This window comes from Protopterus annectens, chromosome 5.part0 (genome assembly GCF_019279795.1).
Source record: "Protopterus annectens isolate FY-2018-M chromosome 5.part0, PAN1.0, whole genome shotgun sequence".
Taxonomy (NCBI): domain Eukaryota; kingdom Metazoa; phylum Chordata; order Ceratodontiformes; family Protopteridae; genus Protopterus; species Protopterus annectens.
Window position 1 is genome coordinate 658,722,234 of NC_056735.1, and position 19,194 is coordinate 658,741,427.

The following is a 19,194-nucleotide window of genomic DNA, read 5'->3' on the forward strand; positions in this document are numbered from 1 at the left end:
ATGCCCACAGTCACAGATACTAAGCATGTGACCTCAAACAGTGGAGAGGATCACCAGCTTACTTATCTCCATGCCTTTGAGATGCTGGAGGAAACCAGTGACTTTGGAGAACATCACCAGAGTACAGGAAGGATAATGAAGACTGAGCAGAAATGGTTATTTAAGCAGCTTTGTATAGGCGAATGCGCACAGTTCAACTTGAAGGTATACAAAGTAGAATTAAAACACTTATTCGCAGAGCAGAATTGTCTGAAGAGAACAGATAGTTGGAAGATATGATTCATTATTAATTAAATTGTCAGCTACTAATTAGATCAAGGCATCAGGACAGGAGAGCGGCAAGATAATTGCTTAAATAGAATATGGAGATTTGTAGAAAATTAGATTTCCTTTTATAATTGACTCTAAAGCCCTCATTCCTTTTGGGTCTTTTCAGTCTTGCAGTAAACTTCTCAGTTTAAAACTGCTTTTCTTTCACTTAGTTGAATGGGTAGGCTGTGCCATAAGGGTTGATGTTTGTTTAATCATTTCACTTGAATAAAAAGTAGTGTGTGTCATAGAAGTAGCTCTTTGACTTAGTAGAGTAAACCGTTGGCTGAGGCCAAGGTAATCCGTTATAAATTTGTTGCCTAGAGACTGGAGGAGCTGGCCAGGGAGAGTGGGAGCAAGTGGCTCATGCTGGCTTGACCATCCTGTGCACATGAAGACAACCCGTTCTGCTTCACTGCTGGCACCTGTAGGAGGCTGAGTGTCACTGAAAGCAGTGTGAAGGGCCATGGGCAATGTACATCTGCCATCCAGTGCATTTGTGCCCTGTAACCAAGATTAGGAACTTGTGAAGGAGCACTCCCTGTAGCAGTAGGCTGATTATATGATGCTTGTGTGCCAAGCTGATCTGCGTACTTTGGCTTAGGCCAGCGAATAAAGACCTTGTGATTACTACTAACTGGATAACTGTGTCTTTAGATATTGGGATAAGAGGGAGCTAACTGATGGTTGGCAGGTGTACGGAGAAAAAAAAAACACCTTGATTTAAAAAAAGTAGTGATTGTCTCATTTTCAGATATAGAAAACAATTATGTATGTCAAGTTAGACTTAGTAATGTATAAGATATTGTGTGATTTTTTTAATGCAAATATATATAAAGTTTACTGCAGTTGCAGAAATTCAGGCATATATTTGAAATGGCTTCATGACAGATACAATAAAAATGTGATTGGCACTCAAAGTGCAGTTACAAAATGCCAATATGTAACACAAGAACTAAAATTCAGAACAAAAACACAGCCGTCCTCTTTAGCCCCAGTCTGGGAACTATGCCTCCCACATGCCTTCTACTTAAAATTGCTTACTTCAAGATGGTCTTTCCTCAGATATTGAAGTCTCTGAGATACTACAGTCTTGAAATTCTAATAAAAACAGATATATCACACAAGTGGTCTCACTTTAGGCTGTCAAGTCACCAATGCATTTAACTTTTGATTTGCAACCATTAGAAATATAAAGTTGTAGGTGAAACAGCAAAAGTAGCTAAAATGACAGATAACTATGTCCAACTTTTTGCATGCTTTAATGTGTTCCAGTTGTCTTTTTTTTTTTCCACGTAAAGACTTGTGAAGTTTTTAGTATTACGTTTTTAAACACGCATACATGCATATACACACATACATGCATAAACATACACACGCGTGCATACGCACACACACACACACATGCGCATGCACACACATGCACACACACAACATACACGCTCGTGCACACACACACACACACACACACACACACACACACACACACACACACACACACACACACACACACATGTACTAGGTGGCTCTTTTTTGTCCCAAAGCTGCTGAACTCAGTTCAGCTTACACTTTAGATTTTGCAGACTGCTCCCCTTCGGTTTCCATAATATGGTCTGCACTTGGTGTTGTGTAATATTGAGGTTCATCAATTCATCAGTATCAAATGTACGTTCCTTTCTGTTGTGGAGTCATAAAATGTAATAACAGCAAACCCTTAGATGTGATCAAAATGAATGAAAAGAAATCCAGAGTACTAATTTCCATATAAATTCAAAGTTAACTCCAGGACATTTAGTATGATAATGCACTTAGGAGCATTGGATTTCTTGCTGTGGATATATTAGTCTAAGAACTTGGGATGGTTAATTAAAAACAAACTGCAAAGGAACATCTGCGTGCTTTGTTCTGTACCCTTGTAGTATGGCTGGGCAAGTTATATCAGTTTGGACTTGGTGTGGTCGGAAGGATATATCTGATATTAATTATACATAACTTGTGTTTGCTTTATTCTGTGTTCTTGTATTTTAGTTTTGCAAACCATATCAGCTTGCTTTTGATGGTGTCAAGTAAAATAATCTTTTTTTTTTTAATTTGAGTCTGTTTTGTAAGTACAAATTATGTCATTCAGATGTATTTGGCTGAATCACTTGCTCTGACAAATAGTACCCTCCTTGATGGATCTTATTGTTGGTTTTATCTTTGGCACTAATCAGCATTCATTATGATTTTTCTGGAAAATTCTATTTTCAAGTATGGCTGCACACCCATAATGGCATACCTTATGACACAGCACATTGACTTTATAGACATATCCATCCCTCAAACCTACCAGTTCTGTTTCTCCTCTTGCATACTTTGAGTTTTAGTCCTTGCTGTCCTCAGTAAAGTTTCCAGCATTTGTGTGTGCTTTGATTTGTTCTGGCAGTGGAAGGGTCCGAATTGAAAGAGAATGACAGAAGAAGCTCTTTATGGGACTGGCTGGAGGGTATCTGTCTACTCAGCAAAGAGCCAGAGTTTCATTTCCTTTAACTTCACCTGGGGGATGGGCAAGTCTGGGTTATTTACTTTCTGAGCTTTTCAGGTTTAGGATCTCCCCTGTTTAGTAGGAGGTTTGATCCCATTCCTGTTGTCCATCTTTTTGGATGCCTTGAAGGTTGAGAGAAGGAGCCACAGGGTCCATGGCCCAGGTACAAGAAAATAAGCAGTTTTTTTACTTTTTGGAGATGTAGAGGTGCAAGATTTCATTCTTTGGATCCTTTGTTTGATGCCAGTGTGCCAGTCCCTGCACAGGCTTCTCCTTATATTCCTCTTTTGGCATTATGCGGTGGCAAGTGGACCCCCTTTGGACAAACACCCTGGTCATTTGGTTGCATTCCAGGTTGTAGGGCTTTTGGAGAATGGAGGCTCATAACCCAGTAACCGCAAAAGATGTGCAAACCAAATGACTCGAAGACAAAGCTAGTAACCACACAAGGGTCGTCATAGTCAACAAAAGTAGGTAGGACAAGTGAATAAAAACTTTTTAATAATAAAATAATAAAAGTTAAGCATTTTCATTCATCCACTGGACTTCATCAGAACTGGATGAAAACGCTTAACTTTTATTATTTTTGTTATTCAGAAGTTTTTATTCACTTGTCCTGCCTGCTTCTGTTGACTACGATGACCCTTGTGGTTACTAGGCTCCTAATCCAGTCTGATTTCATGGGTGGGGGGGGGTGATTAAGTTAGGAGTTCTGTGAGTTTGAGATAGATGCAATTTCAGAGAACCTGGGTTAATCCGTTGTTGTGTGTGTGTGTTTGTGATGCGCCTTACTTAGTCCTGATCTCTAATAGTAACTTGGAACCTGTGTCTGGGATCCCTTAAAATTTTCCTTCTCAGGAGTCACCCTTGTGTACATCTTTTTAAGCCTGGATACATCCTCACCCTGCAGATGCAGTCTCATGAGAACAAGTACTTTGTATCAGCCTCAGATGATTAGAAAGTGGTTCTGTCAAGACACCCCAAGCTAATTTCTGTCTGGTTGTCTGGAGACCACATACCATTCCCTCCCAGGTGATGGACAGGATGGCTTAAGAGGGTTACAGGTCTGACAAGAAACTGTATTCCTTTGCCATGTTGGGGCTCAGGATATTGGACTCTGCATCTTACTTGCTCAAGTTATAGTCCCTTCCTTTGGAGTCTTTGATGGGAATATGTGTGACTCTGAGTTTGACATCAAGGAGGAACTTGCTCCAAGTCATTTCACAGCTGAACTGGTGCACTGGGCACCATCTGGAGTGCTGTTTTTGTTTTGGCCTGCAGTGGATTACTTGCTGAGGGTTTCATTCATGGCAGTATGTTGACATGAAATGGCATAGCTGAGCTTGTTCCTGTGAGGAATTGAGTAAGTCAGACTTCTGTTTAATGCTGCATTTGAGAAGAGAAAGTTTTTGAGCAAGGTTTGCAATCCAGGCTTATTGGTGCCAAGGGTAGTAGATCAGTTCTATCCTCCTCTGTGGGTCTTACTTCTGTCTATGACATTCCTGCTCATCTAGGGACAAGGCCAAGTGGACTGTGGCATGCATATAGCTGGCTGCTGGTTCACTCTTCCCTTCATGGCGTGGCTTGTTTGGGAGGGGTCCAGATCTCCTGGTTGCCCCTCTAAGAGAACTTTCTTTTGGAGACTGGTGGTGGTGAGACCTGTCTCAGTGGTTGTCTCCTTCTCTGGGGCTCCTTCCTTTCTCCTTTACTCCAAGTATCTTTTTATTGTAGTGGTTCAGTGGAGCAGGCCTAGACTAGACATACCTATTTTTGACCAGGTAAGCTCACTCAGCACAAATGTCCCTTTTCAGGTGTTACCCAGGAGCACTGTTTAGTTAAGTGACTTGCTGAGAGACATACTGTAGGCTGAAGCTGGAAGGTTTCAAAACCTGTGCCTTTGACACAAGAAGCAGCACGATGACAACTCTTTAGTCCCTTGCAGTAATGCCAGACTTCTCTTGATTGCCTGGTATGTCATGGAAAACTGCTACTTATTTTAGGGAAGTGGTCTCTTCTCTACCTTCAGATTGAGATGGCTTTCTAGCATGGCCTTTCTGTTTCCCTCCTCTGACTCTGGAAACAGCTTTTCAAGTTTTAATTTAGGTTCATTTATAAAGGGGTGAAAATAAAAATTGCTGTTTTGCTAAGTGTAGGAGGAGTAGCAAAACAAAGAAATTTAGTCAATAGTGCAGGCCTGTAATATCCAGTTTTCTCCAGTTATCGCAGTTCCATTTTCCTGCATGCTTGACATATTTTTCCCAAAGCTGGTCAGAAAACATCTAGTAATAAATGCCAGCCTGTTTTTTAACTGTCTTCACCATACAGACAGTGGTAACTCCATTAGTTTTTCCTTTCTAGAAAACAGCTCCTGTCACATTTTTGAGATTTAGGGACATCATCTATTCTACTTTCATCTGTCACACTCAGCTCTCTAGAGTTACTTCTTCAGAACCCTTTTCTATGGAAGTTGAGTTTCTGAATTGGTAGTGGTTATTGTATACACCCAGCCACAGCTGCTGTCTGTTAGTTGTCATGATGACTTGCCTCACTGTGGTTTATCTGGTTGCTTTCTTTGTATATTGGTCTCATGAATGTACCCTCTAATAAAGGCTATGCTACAAGACACAACTCCATAATGAGCAATGTGATGTAGCTCGTGTCACCATACCATGCAACATGGATGATCTTACGTATGGAGAAAATGTACATCTCTGTTTATCTTATCTTTCTGCAAACACAGACGCATATATATATATATATATACATACACACACACACACACACACACACACACACACACACACACACACACACACACACACACACACACACACACACACACACACAATAAACAAAAAAAGAAAGAAAAGAGAGCAACTTAAGATGCCTTTTTTTCACATAATACTAACATGATATATTGAGAATGTTTTCTTGGGCAACAGACCACTTTTTTCCTTTCTTTGCTTCCCTTCAAAAGACATTAATAAATGTACAGCCTTTTTTACGTACCTGCAGCTTCTGTTTTTTTCAACACTTACTTTTTTGAAATAATTTTTCTCTAGCTAGAAAAGAATCCTTCAAGATTGATAAGGTGTTCAGGCAGTAGACTGAAAGTAAAAAGTATGTAGGACATAGTGGGGGAACAAACAAAGGTGGCTCAGAGCATGGATGGCTAATTCTGCTGTGCATTTCAAAGAGTGTAGGTCAGAGAAAGGAGGAGCTATGAGATACAGGAGGGTGGACATTGCCGTATCACAGAGACATGGGCTGTTTAAGAAATAGAAGAAAATGAATGTGTCTAGATATACGATTATCAGAATAATGGAGAAGGGAGAGAATGGTGTAGAATAACAGTCAGTGTAATCCAAAGGATTGGCTAATAAAGTCAGAGAGGAAGGACATCAAGCCAGGAACGGAGCAAGGGAGCTGACAGTCTTAGAGGCTAGGTTATGTGCCTGGATAGTTAAGGTAGAAGAAGGAGAGGAAAGTTGGTGTATGTATGTATTATCCCCCAATCTCAACAAGAAAGGAGTATGAGAAATTGAAGCAGAGAATCCAGGAGTAAAATAGAAGGAAGAAATAACACTGATGTAAGGATCGTTAGTCTCTCAGGAGCAGACTGGGATATTCTGAGCTTTGGGGGGGGGGGGGTGCAGAAATTTATTCAGATGTTGGAGCTTGAGGGGTCATCCAACTGGTGCAAAACAGTGAGGAAAGGGTAGAATTCCGGTCATGTTCTTAACTTAGATAACCATGTCAACTCACCATGGTGTGAAGTTTTAGAAAGGTGGATTATACTACACTAGGAAGTTGCCAGTGATTAGTTATGAGATTAGAAGCAAATAAAGAGAGTAAACAAACTATGGAAATTGATCAGGGGTAGAGTATTTAGGGCTTAATTGACAAGGCTGTGTGAAAGGGACAAAAAGAAAATAGAAGAAAGCCAAAGTGGCAGTACAGAAGTGCGAAGATGGCATTTGGGGCAAAAGATAAGACACGACAAGGTGGAAAGGATGGAATGATCAGGCAGAGGAGACGCTTTTACAAGCAGAATAGCAAAAAGAAACAAAAGTGGCAAGAGCCCCAAAGGCTGAAGTTGAAAGGGAGTTAACAGAATGCATGAAGAAGTGAAGAAAGGGTTTTTAGCTGTGTAGTAGAAAATAGAGGAAGGGAGAGTCAGAAATAGGTTGAGGAAAGATGTGAAGAAGATCACAGAAGGCCAAGAAAAAGAAGAGATACTAAATAAATATTCTGTGTCAGTATTCACAAAAGGAAAACAAATGGAGGGTAGCGTGCTGGGAGGCAGATGAGAGAAAATGGAGAGAACAGTGTTCAAACATCAGGATAGAGAGGAAAGAGGGTGAGAGAGAGCTGGCCACCTTTTGGGAGGATAAAGTACATGAGTTCTTTAGAAGTCTGGCCAGTGTTTGTGTTGGCAGATCCCTGGCATTGATGTTCAACAGATCACTGGCCTATGCGGACATGCTGGGAGGTGAGGGGGGGCAAACAATCTGGGAAACTACAGGAATGTTAGTGACAGGAAAAGTCATAGATACACTTTTAAAAGGATGACAAGGAAGGATGATAACATTTCTAGAAGGCAGAAGTCTCCAGAAAAGCAACCAGCATGTGTTCAGGGCCAGAAAGAGCTCTCAGCTGGATCTGATCCAGTTTTTTGACTGGTTAAAAGTGAACTTAATAGGGAAGGTAGTAGTAAACACAGAGTCCCCTGGACTCCAATAAAACCTTTGACTTGGTTCTTTATAGGCAGATGACTGGAGAGGTTGAGGATAGGATCAAGATTGGGGAACTGGGTCGCTGCATGGTTGGATGGTAGAACACAAAAGGTTGCAATGAGTGGGAATTACCAGGAATTAGTTAAATGACTAATATAGTGCCACAGTACTCTTTTCCGTGTCTTTTTTCTTAAAGTATTTGAAGACATGCAGGACAGGATGAGCCTTTTTGCTGATGACACAAAGGTGCAGCAGGAACAGCAATGGATGATGGGGGAGGGGTCTAGCAAAGGATATGGAAAGGATGAAAACGTGGTTAGAAAGGTGTCTGTTGAGATTCAGCAAATGCCAAGTAGTGCACTAAAGCAGTGACAAGACTGGTGTGTGAAAGAGGGTATGGCCAAGATGGTGAGCAGTTGGCAGCATAAAAAAAATGTACTCTGCTTCTCTTGCAACACTCTGTCAGAATTTTTTTGTCAGAAGTGTAATAGTTTTTGTTTGATGGAAAAACATTTTCTGAGTATTTTTATGTAAATATTTCTTGGAAAAATCAAATATATGATTTTTCTGTAACTTTTTCTTATTAGAATAACTTCCAGTTTTTATGTTAAAATGAGACAGGGAAATTCCCAAGAAACTTCAATGAAAAAAGAATTGCAGTCAATTTTAACTAGTATCCAGAATCTATATTTGAAAATGGATAAACTTGAGTCTAAAATGGAAATATAAAAGAAGAATGCAAGAAACAAAAATGGATTTTTTTAATTACTTTATTAAACAGCTGTCACTGCAGATATCACCAAAAGAAGAAGCAGTTAATGACATTGATGGGAGAGTGGCTGGAAATGAGAATCACATGGAATTTGTGCTCAAACAAATTACTACTAGAAAAAAATAGAAGACCTGGAGAGTAGCAAGGAAATGAAGAGAAAACTGGGGCAACTCTGACAGTCAATGTTGTGATGTGGTAGGCTAGTGCGTTCCCATATGAAGGAGCAATGGATGACGCAGGGTGACGCTGCAGAGATTATGCCACAGGAACATTTTCTGGAACTTTCTGTAAAATGCTTGCAGGAGATGGAGAACAAAGAATGTGCTCTTGGTTTGGAAGAAAATGATCTCTAAAGGAAGAATTGCTTGATTTAATAGAGATGGATAGACATGTTAAGATCAGTGAAAGAAATAGACTACAGAAAGTCAATAATAACCAAATGTTTGAATTTTGATAAAACAAATTAATACAATAATCAAGACTGTTTATAGAAATGAATGCGCTATAACAGAAGTAAATAGGCTATATTTCTGTGCAGCTAAATTAATAACAGATAAAGTCTTAGGGCAGTAAAGGAATGGAATGAGAGAAATAAAATGCCATAACGGAAATATCAAATGGAGAAAACTATAAAGCAAGTAAGACCAGATATGTCAGTGTTAGAAGAGTACAAAAGAGGAACAGATCAGCAAAAATACTCAGAAAGATAGATGTGATAAAAGCAATGTGCATTATCAGGATAGACTGGAATCTATCATACAGTATTGCAAATAATAAACTAAAGATATCAGCACAGACAGAAAAACTTACAAGATATGCAGATAAATGTAAAGGAAAAGTACAAAGTAAGCAATTTATTGAGGACCCAAAAAAGTTTTGTAGAGAATTGGGAAACCAGACAAAAGGAAGAGAAACACCACCAAAAAAGAAGAAATAGACACATTTTGGAGAAATAACTTTGAAGATCCTGTGGAACATATCAAAGATACTGAATGGACAGAAGTAAAAGAAAGAGTAAGAAGTTCAAATGTACAGAATATGAAATGGGCTGAATTAATGGACAGAGAAAGTGAAACAAAATTTAGAAAATCTCCTCATTGGAAAACCCCAGGCCCAAATGCAGTACCTAACTTCTGGTTAAAAGCATTAACAGTTTTACATGAAGATTTAACAACGAGTAAGCACTGTTTATATGCACACCCAGAACAGATGCCGATATGGTTAACAACAGGAAAAATGATGCTCCTCCATAAGCGTGAACCTGCAAGATCTCCTAAAAACTATAGACCAATAACTTGCCATCCATCGATGTATAAACTGTACACTGGAACTGATGCTGACAGAGTTTATAGTCATTTAGAAGAAAATTCATTTATGGCAATAGAACAAAAGGGTAGCAAAAGAAAATCATATCGAACAAAGAATCATCTGTTGTTAAATGAAGTCATAATGAAGAATTGCAAAAGGGGGAATAATCTAAGTATGGCATGGATAGACTACAAATAAAGCATTTGACAGCATCCCACATTCATGGATAAAAGACTGCTTACAAATGTATAAGATGCTCCCAACACTGATCGATTGTATTACAGGGACCATGAAATCATGGCAAACAATTTTACAGGTAAGCCGTAATAAAAAAACAAATTATTATTCCAGGGATAAAAATTCAAAGGGGATATTCCAGTGTGACTTTGTCACAGCTGTTCTTCTGCTTACTTAAGATAAGGTCATGTTTACAGTTTGGCTCCCAGAAAACAACAAAGTGTAAAAACTTCTCACCTTCTTTTGTTTGGATTATTTAAAACTTGTATAGTTCATCAAGTGAAGACCTGAAAGCACAACTGCAAGTGGTCAAAACTTTCTCAGATGATACAAGAATGTCATTTGGTCTTGATAAATGTGAAAAAAACAACCTTTAAAGCAGGAAAGCTACTGCATCAAGAAGATATCAATCTGGGGCAGGAATGTGATATAAAAGATCTTGAACAAGAGTGCATAAATATTTGGGAATTGTTGAAAGATTGACAACAAAATGTGAACAAATTCAAATAAAACTTTGAGATAATTTAGAAGACTAAAATTAATACTGAAAACAGCTCTGAGAAAGTTTTGACCACTTGCTGTGTACTCACCCGATGAGCTATACAAAGTCCAAGCTATAAACCAATTTTCTCTTCCTGTTCTAACTTACAGTTTTGGGGTGACTGACTGGTCCCAAAAGGTATTGGATAGGTTGAATAGGAAAACAAGAAAAATGCTGCATGCTTATCAAATGGTGTATAAAAATCTGTGTATACCGAAATTAGATATTCTCTGTTCTGAAGGAGGTATGAGCTTCTTTGAAATTGATTACATGTATAAATCTGCAATTGTAGGACTGCATACATATTTGCTGACCTCACAAGAACCAAACATAAAGTTTTAAAACATGAGGAGAAGATGTCTAAGATGATTTCCTGCTTAGTTTAGCAGAAGCAATATCAGTGTCAAGTGGGAATGGAAATCAAACCAGAAGTAGATTAAAATCAAGCAGCAACTGAATGTGCCAAAAAACAAAATGTATATAAAGTGAAGGATCAGATGAGAAGGCAAGAAATGTGGAAAATGTATAAATATAGTTGCAAGTACAGAAAACTCCTGGAACAACCTCATGTCGAGTTAAGGGGAGGTGAATTTAAACCAAAAGATGAAAGATTAATATTGGCGGCCAAAGATGGTGGATGCATACATACTGGTTTACACAGTCCTTTGAAAATGGAGAAACCTACAACTGCAGGTTTTGTAAAACAGAATTGGAAACAGTCGCACATCTATTGCTGGGTGTGATACACTAATAGTCAAGGGCCTGTATACTGAAAGGCATAATAATGTGCCAAGACTATTGCACCGAGGATTGTGCAAACATTATAATATTGAAGTAGTTGAGAAGGATTGGAAACATGAACCCCAAAGCATTGTAAAGAATAATGAAGTTTATATCACGAGATCATGCTTTACCAACAGTTAAAAAAAAAGATGTGAGAAAACCAGATGTAATAATATAGGAAAAGACAAAAGTAACTTTGATCATTCAAATTGCAACATCCAGTAATTACGGTGTCTTATGTAGAGAGGGAGAGACAAAGTCATAAAATACCAGGATTTGCAGGCAGAAATGAGGACAGTGTGGAAGAAAGATACCCAGAAAGTTCCAATAGTAGTAGGAGCAGTGGGTCTCATAACAAATGATTTGCATTTGTATTTATATATGTTACTGATATATGTAACTCTGTATGACCTGCAGGAGGAGTCAGTTCTGGGCACATTGCGGGTGCAGAGAAGAGCACATTTGGCTGACCTCAAAGATTAAAACAGTATTAATGTCATGAACTTTAATCATACTTTGACTTAGGAATGGGGTCCATTCTCATCATGGTTTTAGAAACCCAAAAGTTTTGGAGAAATTAAAAAGTGAAAATTAGTTATTCTGTTGCAATTTATAATCTCATATAGAAAGAATTAGGTGTTGTGGCAGTTGACGTAACCATGAAGAGAGTTTACTGTGGTGGGGTGGACAGTACATTGTGGATCTTGATTACTAAGACAACCTTTAAGCAAAGACTGCATTTGCAGATGCTGCTAGAGAATGTAAATGAAGTAAAGTAAAATATAAATTGATTTTCCTGTGTTAAAAATATTCTGTGTGGATAGAATTCTAACTTTTAGTAATACAGAGGAAGTCATGGTTACAATAAAACATCTCCCATTGAATTCAGTTTGAAAAGTCGTGAAGACTGATTACAAAGGAACTTCGAACCCAGGCTACTCTGAGTTGATAATAAGTGGAAGAGTTGGAAGACCGGCACAAGTTGAATGAAGTGAGGAGGAAGCAGTGAGTTTGAATTAAGAATTATCTACCTAACCAGACTGATATACTTAAAAGGGGTCCCACAAGGCTGAATACTGGGCCCATTGTTGTTTAACATACTTTTTTTCTGAGATACCAAAGCATTTCTCTAACTGGATGGTAAAATACATCTGCTGGTATCAAATTTGGACAAGTTATAACATCGAAGGATACAGAAGAATTTAATCTGTGCTTGTGTAAAGTAGCTTTTTGCTTAAATTGTAATGGGCTAATATTAATAGAGATATATGTGGAGTCCTTTACTTTGGCAAACCTAGTTTGGATGTCAAGGTGAAATTAGGAGCCACAGTTTTATCAAATATGGCTTTGAGCAATAGAATCTATAATACTTTTAAATTTCAATCACATGTCCAAGTAATTAATTTAAACCAAAGCATTCAAAGTTGTAGCATTAATTCTTAAGAACTTTGTTTCAAGGAATACAGAATTATTTAAGAAAATGTTTATTACATATGTTTGACCTATTAGTGAATATAATATGACGTTTTGCAAATATGCCAAGGGGGTTTATTTATTTTGGAAGGAATATAGTGGAAATTTACAAAGAGAATTTCTGGGTTGAAAAAAATCTTCCATATCAAGCTAGATTGCAGGTTTTAGGTTTTTATTCCATAAGTTACATAGTTATGTGAGGGAAGTTATGCCTAGCTTATCAGGCATTAAGGAATGAGGAGCTCTGATTATTATTAAACATAGAGCTTACAGATTCTGTTTAAATTACTAGAGGGTATAACTGTTTATTTATAATTGGAAGATGTAGAACTCTGGTTAGAGCAAAGTCTCTATCACATTCATTGGTATGTAGAATAAATTCCCTCTGTTAATTAAACAGTCCGAATCACATCTATTTAAATAACAACTTGATAACAGGGTTGATACTAAAGTTTATAAGCTTATACACTTATATTGGAGTCTGAATTTTGATTGGCATTTTGCATCAACACAGTATTTTTTCAAACTATTGAAACTGTGAAACAGGCTCTGGTTTTGTGTACTTCTTGAGGAGGAAAGAGTTACATGAGGATTCCTTACCTTTGTTGGATTATAAAGTATCATGCACAGAAGTGTTTGATAAATCTTGGCTTAGGGTATATTTTACAGTATAATTTATTAAAGAAAGTGTGACTTATCTTTAGTAAACTGCAATGCTACAATTTAACTAAATTAACTAGATTGATTATATTGCAGTAAGTAATAGGTGGCCACGTTCATTTTTTTTAGTGGATGATATGTATGTCATTTGCTGCTTTCCCTACTGACCAGGCTAAACTGAATAAGTATTTTTCGTAATCTTGAACTTTTTTGGTTGATATCTGAGACATAAGATAAAGGGTCTATTAAAATAAACATAAAGATTGTGATAGTGGAGGAGTATAGAATTCTTTTATATGCTGCATGTTTATACTTATTTTACTAGAATAAGTGTAGCCTGAAAGGAACGGCTGAGTTATTATATAATCTCAGAAGGATATAGATAAGTGTTCATTAATGTGCCTTAAATTTTAATGCCTTTAACTCCTAACAGTGTAAAGATATGAGGATTGCTTGAATCATGTTTTATATCCGAGTGTCTAATAATACAGTACCAATCTCTCCGGCCTGGATTTAAAGACCCCCTGGGTTTGGAGCTGTAAGTTAGAGTGGGCCTCTTGCATCATATTAACCAGTATAAGATGTAAGGTGATGTGCAGCAGGCAGCAAAATTACAGCTGGATAGTAACCATCTGCTGGGACAGGGCCATTCAACAATGACTGACTTCTGACATTTCTAGTGACGTCATTCTGCATGCGATGGGCCAGTGGGGGACAGCTTACAGGTACAATGTTTTTTCTTCTAAATCTTACCAGTATTTGATCTGGTTAATCTCTTCTTTCTGTGATACTACCCACTGCATGACTACTGTGGTAGTTAAAAACATGATTCACTGATGTTATACGAATTAGTAAACGCTAAAGGCTTTCAGGTCCTGTCTGCACTTGTGAAATAATTGAAACAGAATCAACATACTGATAAGATTAACATTAGACTAACCAACATATAATGCCGAAAACGTATGTCTGCACAGTGAGGGGTTCTCTGCAGCTTATTTGGCTAGGTATTTCTTGTCTGCTATTAATTTTTCGCATATGCCACAAACCATGTCTTACAAGTAAAAATAGCTCATACGTTGTCACTGTTGGCTCACAAAAATGTATTATCTGATGTTCCTTACCCCATCATTAGCATATTGTTAACCTTTGCAGCATTGCACAAGTCACTGACAGTCACCTACCCACCACCATTTCCGCCAGCATATAGGTACTTCAGGAAATGAATGTATGAGATTTGTACATTGTTGGTTGGGTTCAACTTTTTAATGCAGACTTGCTTGCATGTTTGGATGCCATAACTTGCATGGCACTTATGCAGGCATAATAGCTTTGGAATCTTTATACAGGTGATTGTAGTCAAGGTTTAAATTCTGCTACTTTGTACAAAGTCAACTTACAAAGGAAACTACAGCTCTAGTACTACAAAAGCTGGATTTTTTCTAACACTTGATAATTCATAAACTTTCATAGGAAGTAGTTAAAAACCTTAAACTTCCAATATCATCAGCAAAACCAGTTACTTCATGACTTCTTTCTGTTGAAGGGAAAGCAGTACTTGACCTTACTTAGAATATCATACCATTAAAAGTCATGTGTAACAAAAAAGAAAGTCCACACAGTAGACATCTGTCATTCTCTATCCGGAAAAAAAGGTATCTGATCCACTGTTTCATTTGGAAAGTACATCAAAATGCTTCCTGGATTTTGCTCCTGATCTGTGTAATTCCGTACCTTTCATGAAAAAGGCCTTCATTACTATCTCGCCTACACAATTTATGAAATAAATCTGTAGGAGTGATCAGTTTTCACTTACTGTTCATCTAAACCAAAAGTCATTTATGACCCTGAAAACCAGATTTCCAGTCTCTGTATGCTCACTAATAAACTAGTAGTTTTTATTATTTTCTTTTTTTCCCTTTTGTGACTATTATCTAATGCTCATTCATGTGGTCTGCAATAACTACTGCCACATTGCAATACCTGTACAGCATTTATTTAACTTCCAGACTTTTAATAACACCATACCTCCCTATATTATTGTTGACTTGTTTTTGTCTGCCCTGGCTTCCACAACTGTAAGTATAATTTAGGGATTATCATTACTTGATTACAGCCACCTTTCGTAACTCTAAACTTTCAATCTTCCTACATCTTACAACATAGAGCAAAAGGACAAAATGTGGAACAATCAGTAGGAATTTTGGAAGCTCCCCATATGGTAATAACTATTGCTCATGCTTAGAAAAGGGTATTTTGATGAATTAATGTAATTCAGTACTATTACTATGGATTTTTGTTAAAAACATTTTTAACAGTGAATGCCTGACTGATCTTTTCAAGGTGGAACATGAAATTTCTAAACCTCAGAAGGAGGAAAGTTCCTCATAATAAGATATAATGGAGTGGTACACCATCTTTATCTGTTCTTTTCATATATGTTATCATTCTTATTCTAAAGTAGCCATGTCCATGTCCACCCACTTAAAGACTGTCATTTTATGCTGCACTTCTCTTATTCTGAAGCTGAAGCAGCCTTTGCACCAACCAAAAAAAATCCGCATACTAAGAGCAGTCCAGCACTGGACAACTAACAAAATCCTGATAAAACGGACTTAACTGCACCATTTTAATTTTCCTGTGTTCTGAAGTAGGTCCCTATGTCTCGCACAGCCTTTCACTTATGGACTTTCACTCTCTCCTTGATGAATCTCTTCTGTAGTTGTGCCTCAGTCTAAGCTTCAGTCTTGTAATATTAGTATTGACATTAGAGGATGCAAAAATACATTAGCTATCTTCTGGCTTTGCCTTTTATTAAAAAAAAATTGAGTTTTATGTTTTCTGTGTCCAGCATGCTTCAGCTTTGGCAATTAGACAAAAACATAAAGGTTAAAGCTTTGAACTTGGGGAATATAATCTGTTTTAAATTGTGGATCTGGAGCTGCATCAGCACCCGTTTTAATCAAGTCCAGCATCCACTAATAAATTAATATTCAAATTGTGTGTGTGTGTGTGTGTGTGTGTGTGTGTGTGTGTGTGTGTGTGTGTGAGTGTGTGTGTGAGTGTGTGTGTGTGTGTGTGTGTGTGAGTGTGTGTGAGTGTGTGTGAGTGTGTGTGAGTGTGTGTGAGTGTGTGTGAGTGTGTGTGTGTGTGAGAGTGTGTGAGTGTGTGAGTGTGTGAGTGTGTGAGTGTGAGAGAGAGTGAGGGCATTGTGTTTGGCTGCATGTTCCACTCATCGATAGATGAATTCCAGGGTTGGTTGGTTGAACATCCAGTTTATCAACTGGAAGTTTCATCAGATGTGTGCTTTGTCATAACTGGTTAGTGGGATGTACATTTGGTGGGGATGTGTGTGTAAATGTTTGTGGGTTGGGCTTAAAATAATGATCAGGGAAAGTGACAGATTAAGTGTATGTGTGATTGTACGGATATTAGTGTTTTAGGGTAAGAGTTAGGTAAAGGGATAATTTTAGTTGTGTATGTATTGGTGCCTGTGCAAGTCTCAGACTGTTTTGTTTTGTGATGGTCAGTGTAAGAGCACAAATAAGTTTCAGAGTCAAATATGTGCTTATGTAAATATGAAAAGTGGAATGACTGGTACCTGTGTTAGGACAGTTAATATTACTGAAGGAGACTGTGGAGCAGAAGTGGTCGCCTTTTATGTAATCACTGTTAAGAAGAAAATTGAGTAAGTTTAGAGGTAATTTCAAAAATATAACAGTCTGATTGATGGTGTTTGGTAAAACAAAGATGTGAGAGAGACGATAACTGTGTGTGGCGCACTGAGTGTAATTATTGTAAGAGTGATGCTTAATGAAGCACATTGTGTTAGTGAAGAGGTGAGTGGAAGATGGTGTATACCAGCTGGGCTAATTTTAAAGATAAAAGGAAAATATTGTGTAGAAAGTGAAACGTGTTCTAATGTAAGTGGTCTTTTGGAAATATGAAGCAAGAAAAAATGTGATATGTAGTTCTGCTGTGAAGTTTATGTGAGATGCGGTTCTCCTGTTAGTTTTCTGATTGGTCAATGAGGTGAAATGTTTGAGGTAAGCATGAGAGACTGGCAATTATAGTAGTTTTGAAAAGATTTATGAATGAAGAGTGAATTAATAGTGATATTGTAGTGCTGGATCCTAAGAGTGTTTCCTTGTTGAATGTTATCAGTAATTAGTGGCCATAATGTATTTTATTTATTGACATTTGATTACCAGGAATGTCTGAATGGTTAGCAGCCCATTTTCAGCAGAGTCCTGGGGAGAAAAGTTTGAAAGTATTATAAAACATTTTAAGAACAATAATTTACAGTCTTTAAAAATAATGCCAAAAATACAGTTTAAATAATTATATCAAATTAGGCATAATGTGAAAGCATTGGTTAAGAATAGATACAAGTTATATGACAGCAAAATTTTAGCCAGCTTATAGAGAAATTAAAGGTAAGTTAATATAATACTAACAGGAATTGCAATACAAAGTGAGAGAAAAGCAGATTTATGGTATATGGAGAGAGAAAGCCAGGGGAGATAAATTAATAAACGTAAGGAATTGAGTGAAGAGGGGAGAGTAAGGAAATTTAAGGAATGAATAGGCATTTGTTCACTTTAAGGGATACAGTTTAGCCTGTTTTTTAAGCAAGAACAGAGAAAGCTTTTGGCTAGGAAGTCTTTCAAAATGGTTTTGAAGGTTGGGACGGAGGATACTGACCTGATGGATAGAGATAAGGTGTTCCAGGCCATAAAATGATACAAGTACAGACGATGCCCAGCAGGTTTGATAAGTTTGAGGACAGACAAGTTTTTGGTCATTGGGTTGTAATAACTAACTAGGCACATAGTTGTGCAGAACGTTGTTTAGTGCTGGGCAAACAGATTCTGAATAATTTTATATGTGGTAAGCTGTGTGTATGTTAGTTGATGGGGTAGTTATAACCAATTTAGACTTTTCAGTGCTGTACAGTGGTAGGTTCTGAAAGGGGTGTTTGCTGCAACTTTAACAACTGTTATACATTGATCAAGTTTTGATTTTTGTGAAGCCTAAAGGGTTAGTAAGGATGAGAGCACCATAAAGAATTGTGGGGAGGAGATAAGTAGTGGTAAGTGTATCTTTAGTTGTGTTGGTGAAAGTTTTTGGGTCTGTAAAGTGTCTCTAGTTTTTGATGAGTTTTTCTTATGCAGTTTTGCATATGCAGGTTGAATTTTATGATGATCATCCACCATCATTCGTAATAATTTGCTATGAGTAGTGACTTCAGTGGTTGTATAATCATGAGAGAGGGCTTTAATTTTTTTTTTTTTCGTAAGAGAGGGATTTGGGGAAAAAAGTAGTAGGTTGTTTTTAGGGTTGAGCATGAGTTGTAAGTTATAAAGCCATGTTTCAGTTGCTGTTAAAGCTTCTCGAGTAATTTTTTGGAGATGCACAAATGAGTGTGGAGTCATCTATGTACCATATAAGGGAGGCCTGATGTGTGGAGGGTGTTGGTGAGAATGTTAAAGAGGAGGGGACTAAGGATAGCCTTGTGGTACATCAGTGATGACTCAGAGGTATGAAGAGAGGGCGGAGTGCCATTATACTGACTGATACCTATTGATAGGGAGCTTTTGAACCAGGGTGGGCTGAGAGAGACCTAATGATATTTGAAGTAGAAGTTTTCTGTGACAGACTGTGTTAAAGGCTTTAGACAAGTCTAGAAATAAGGTTAAAGCTGGACTGTGAATATCTAAAAGATGTGGTGTAGAGGATTTTAGAGGCAATAGTTAAGAAAAATGACAAGGAGTGGTGGGAAAGGTAGGGACATGTTTGCTGCATTAATTGTGTGATGTTAATTGGGCATGTTTACCTGTATATTGGTTAGAGG

The 19,194-nt window shown here is 37.6% G+C and overlaps 1 protein-coding gene across 1 annotated transcript in view; it reads left to right on the top strand.

Annotated features, from left to right (window-relative positions):
• Window positions 1–19,194, top strand: part of LOC122802737 (periodic tryptophan protein 2 homolog) — a 723,301-nt gene that overhangs the window by 356,552 nt on the left and 347,555 nt on the right. The gene's annotated exons all lie outside the window — the stretch shown is intronic.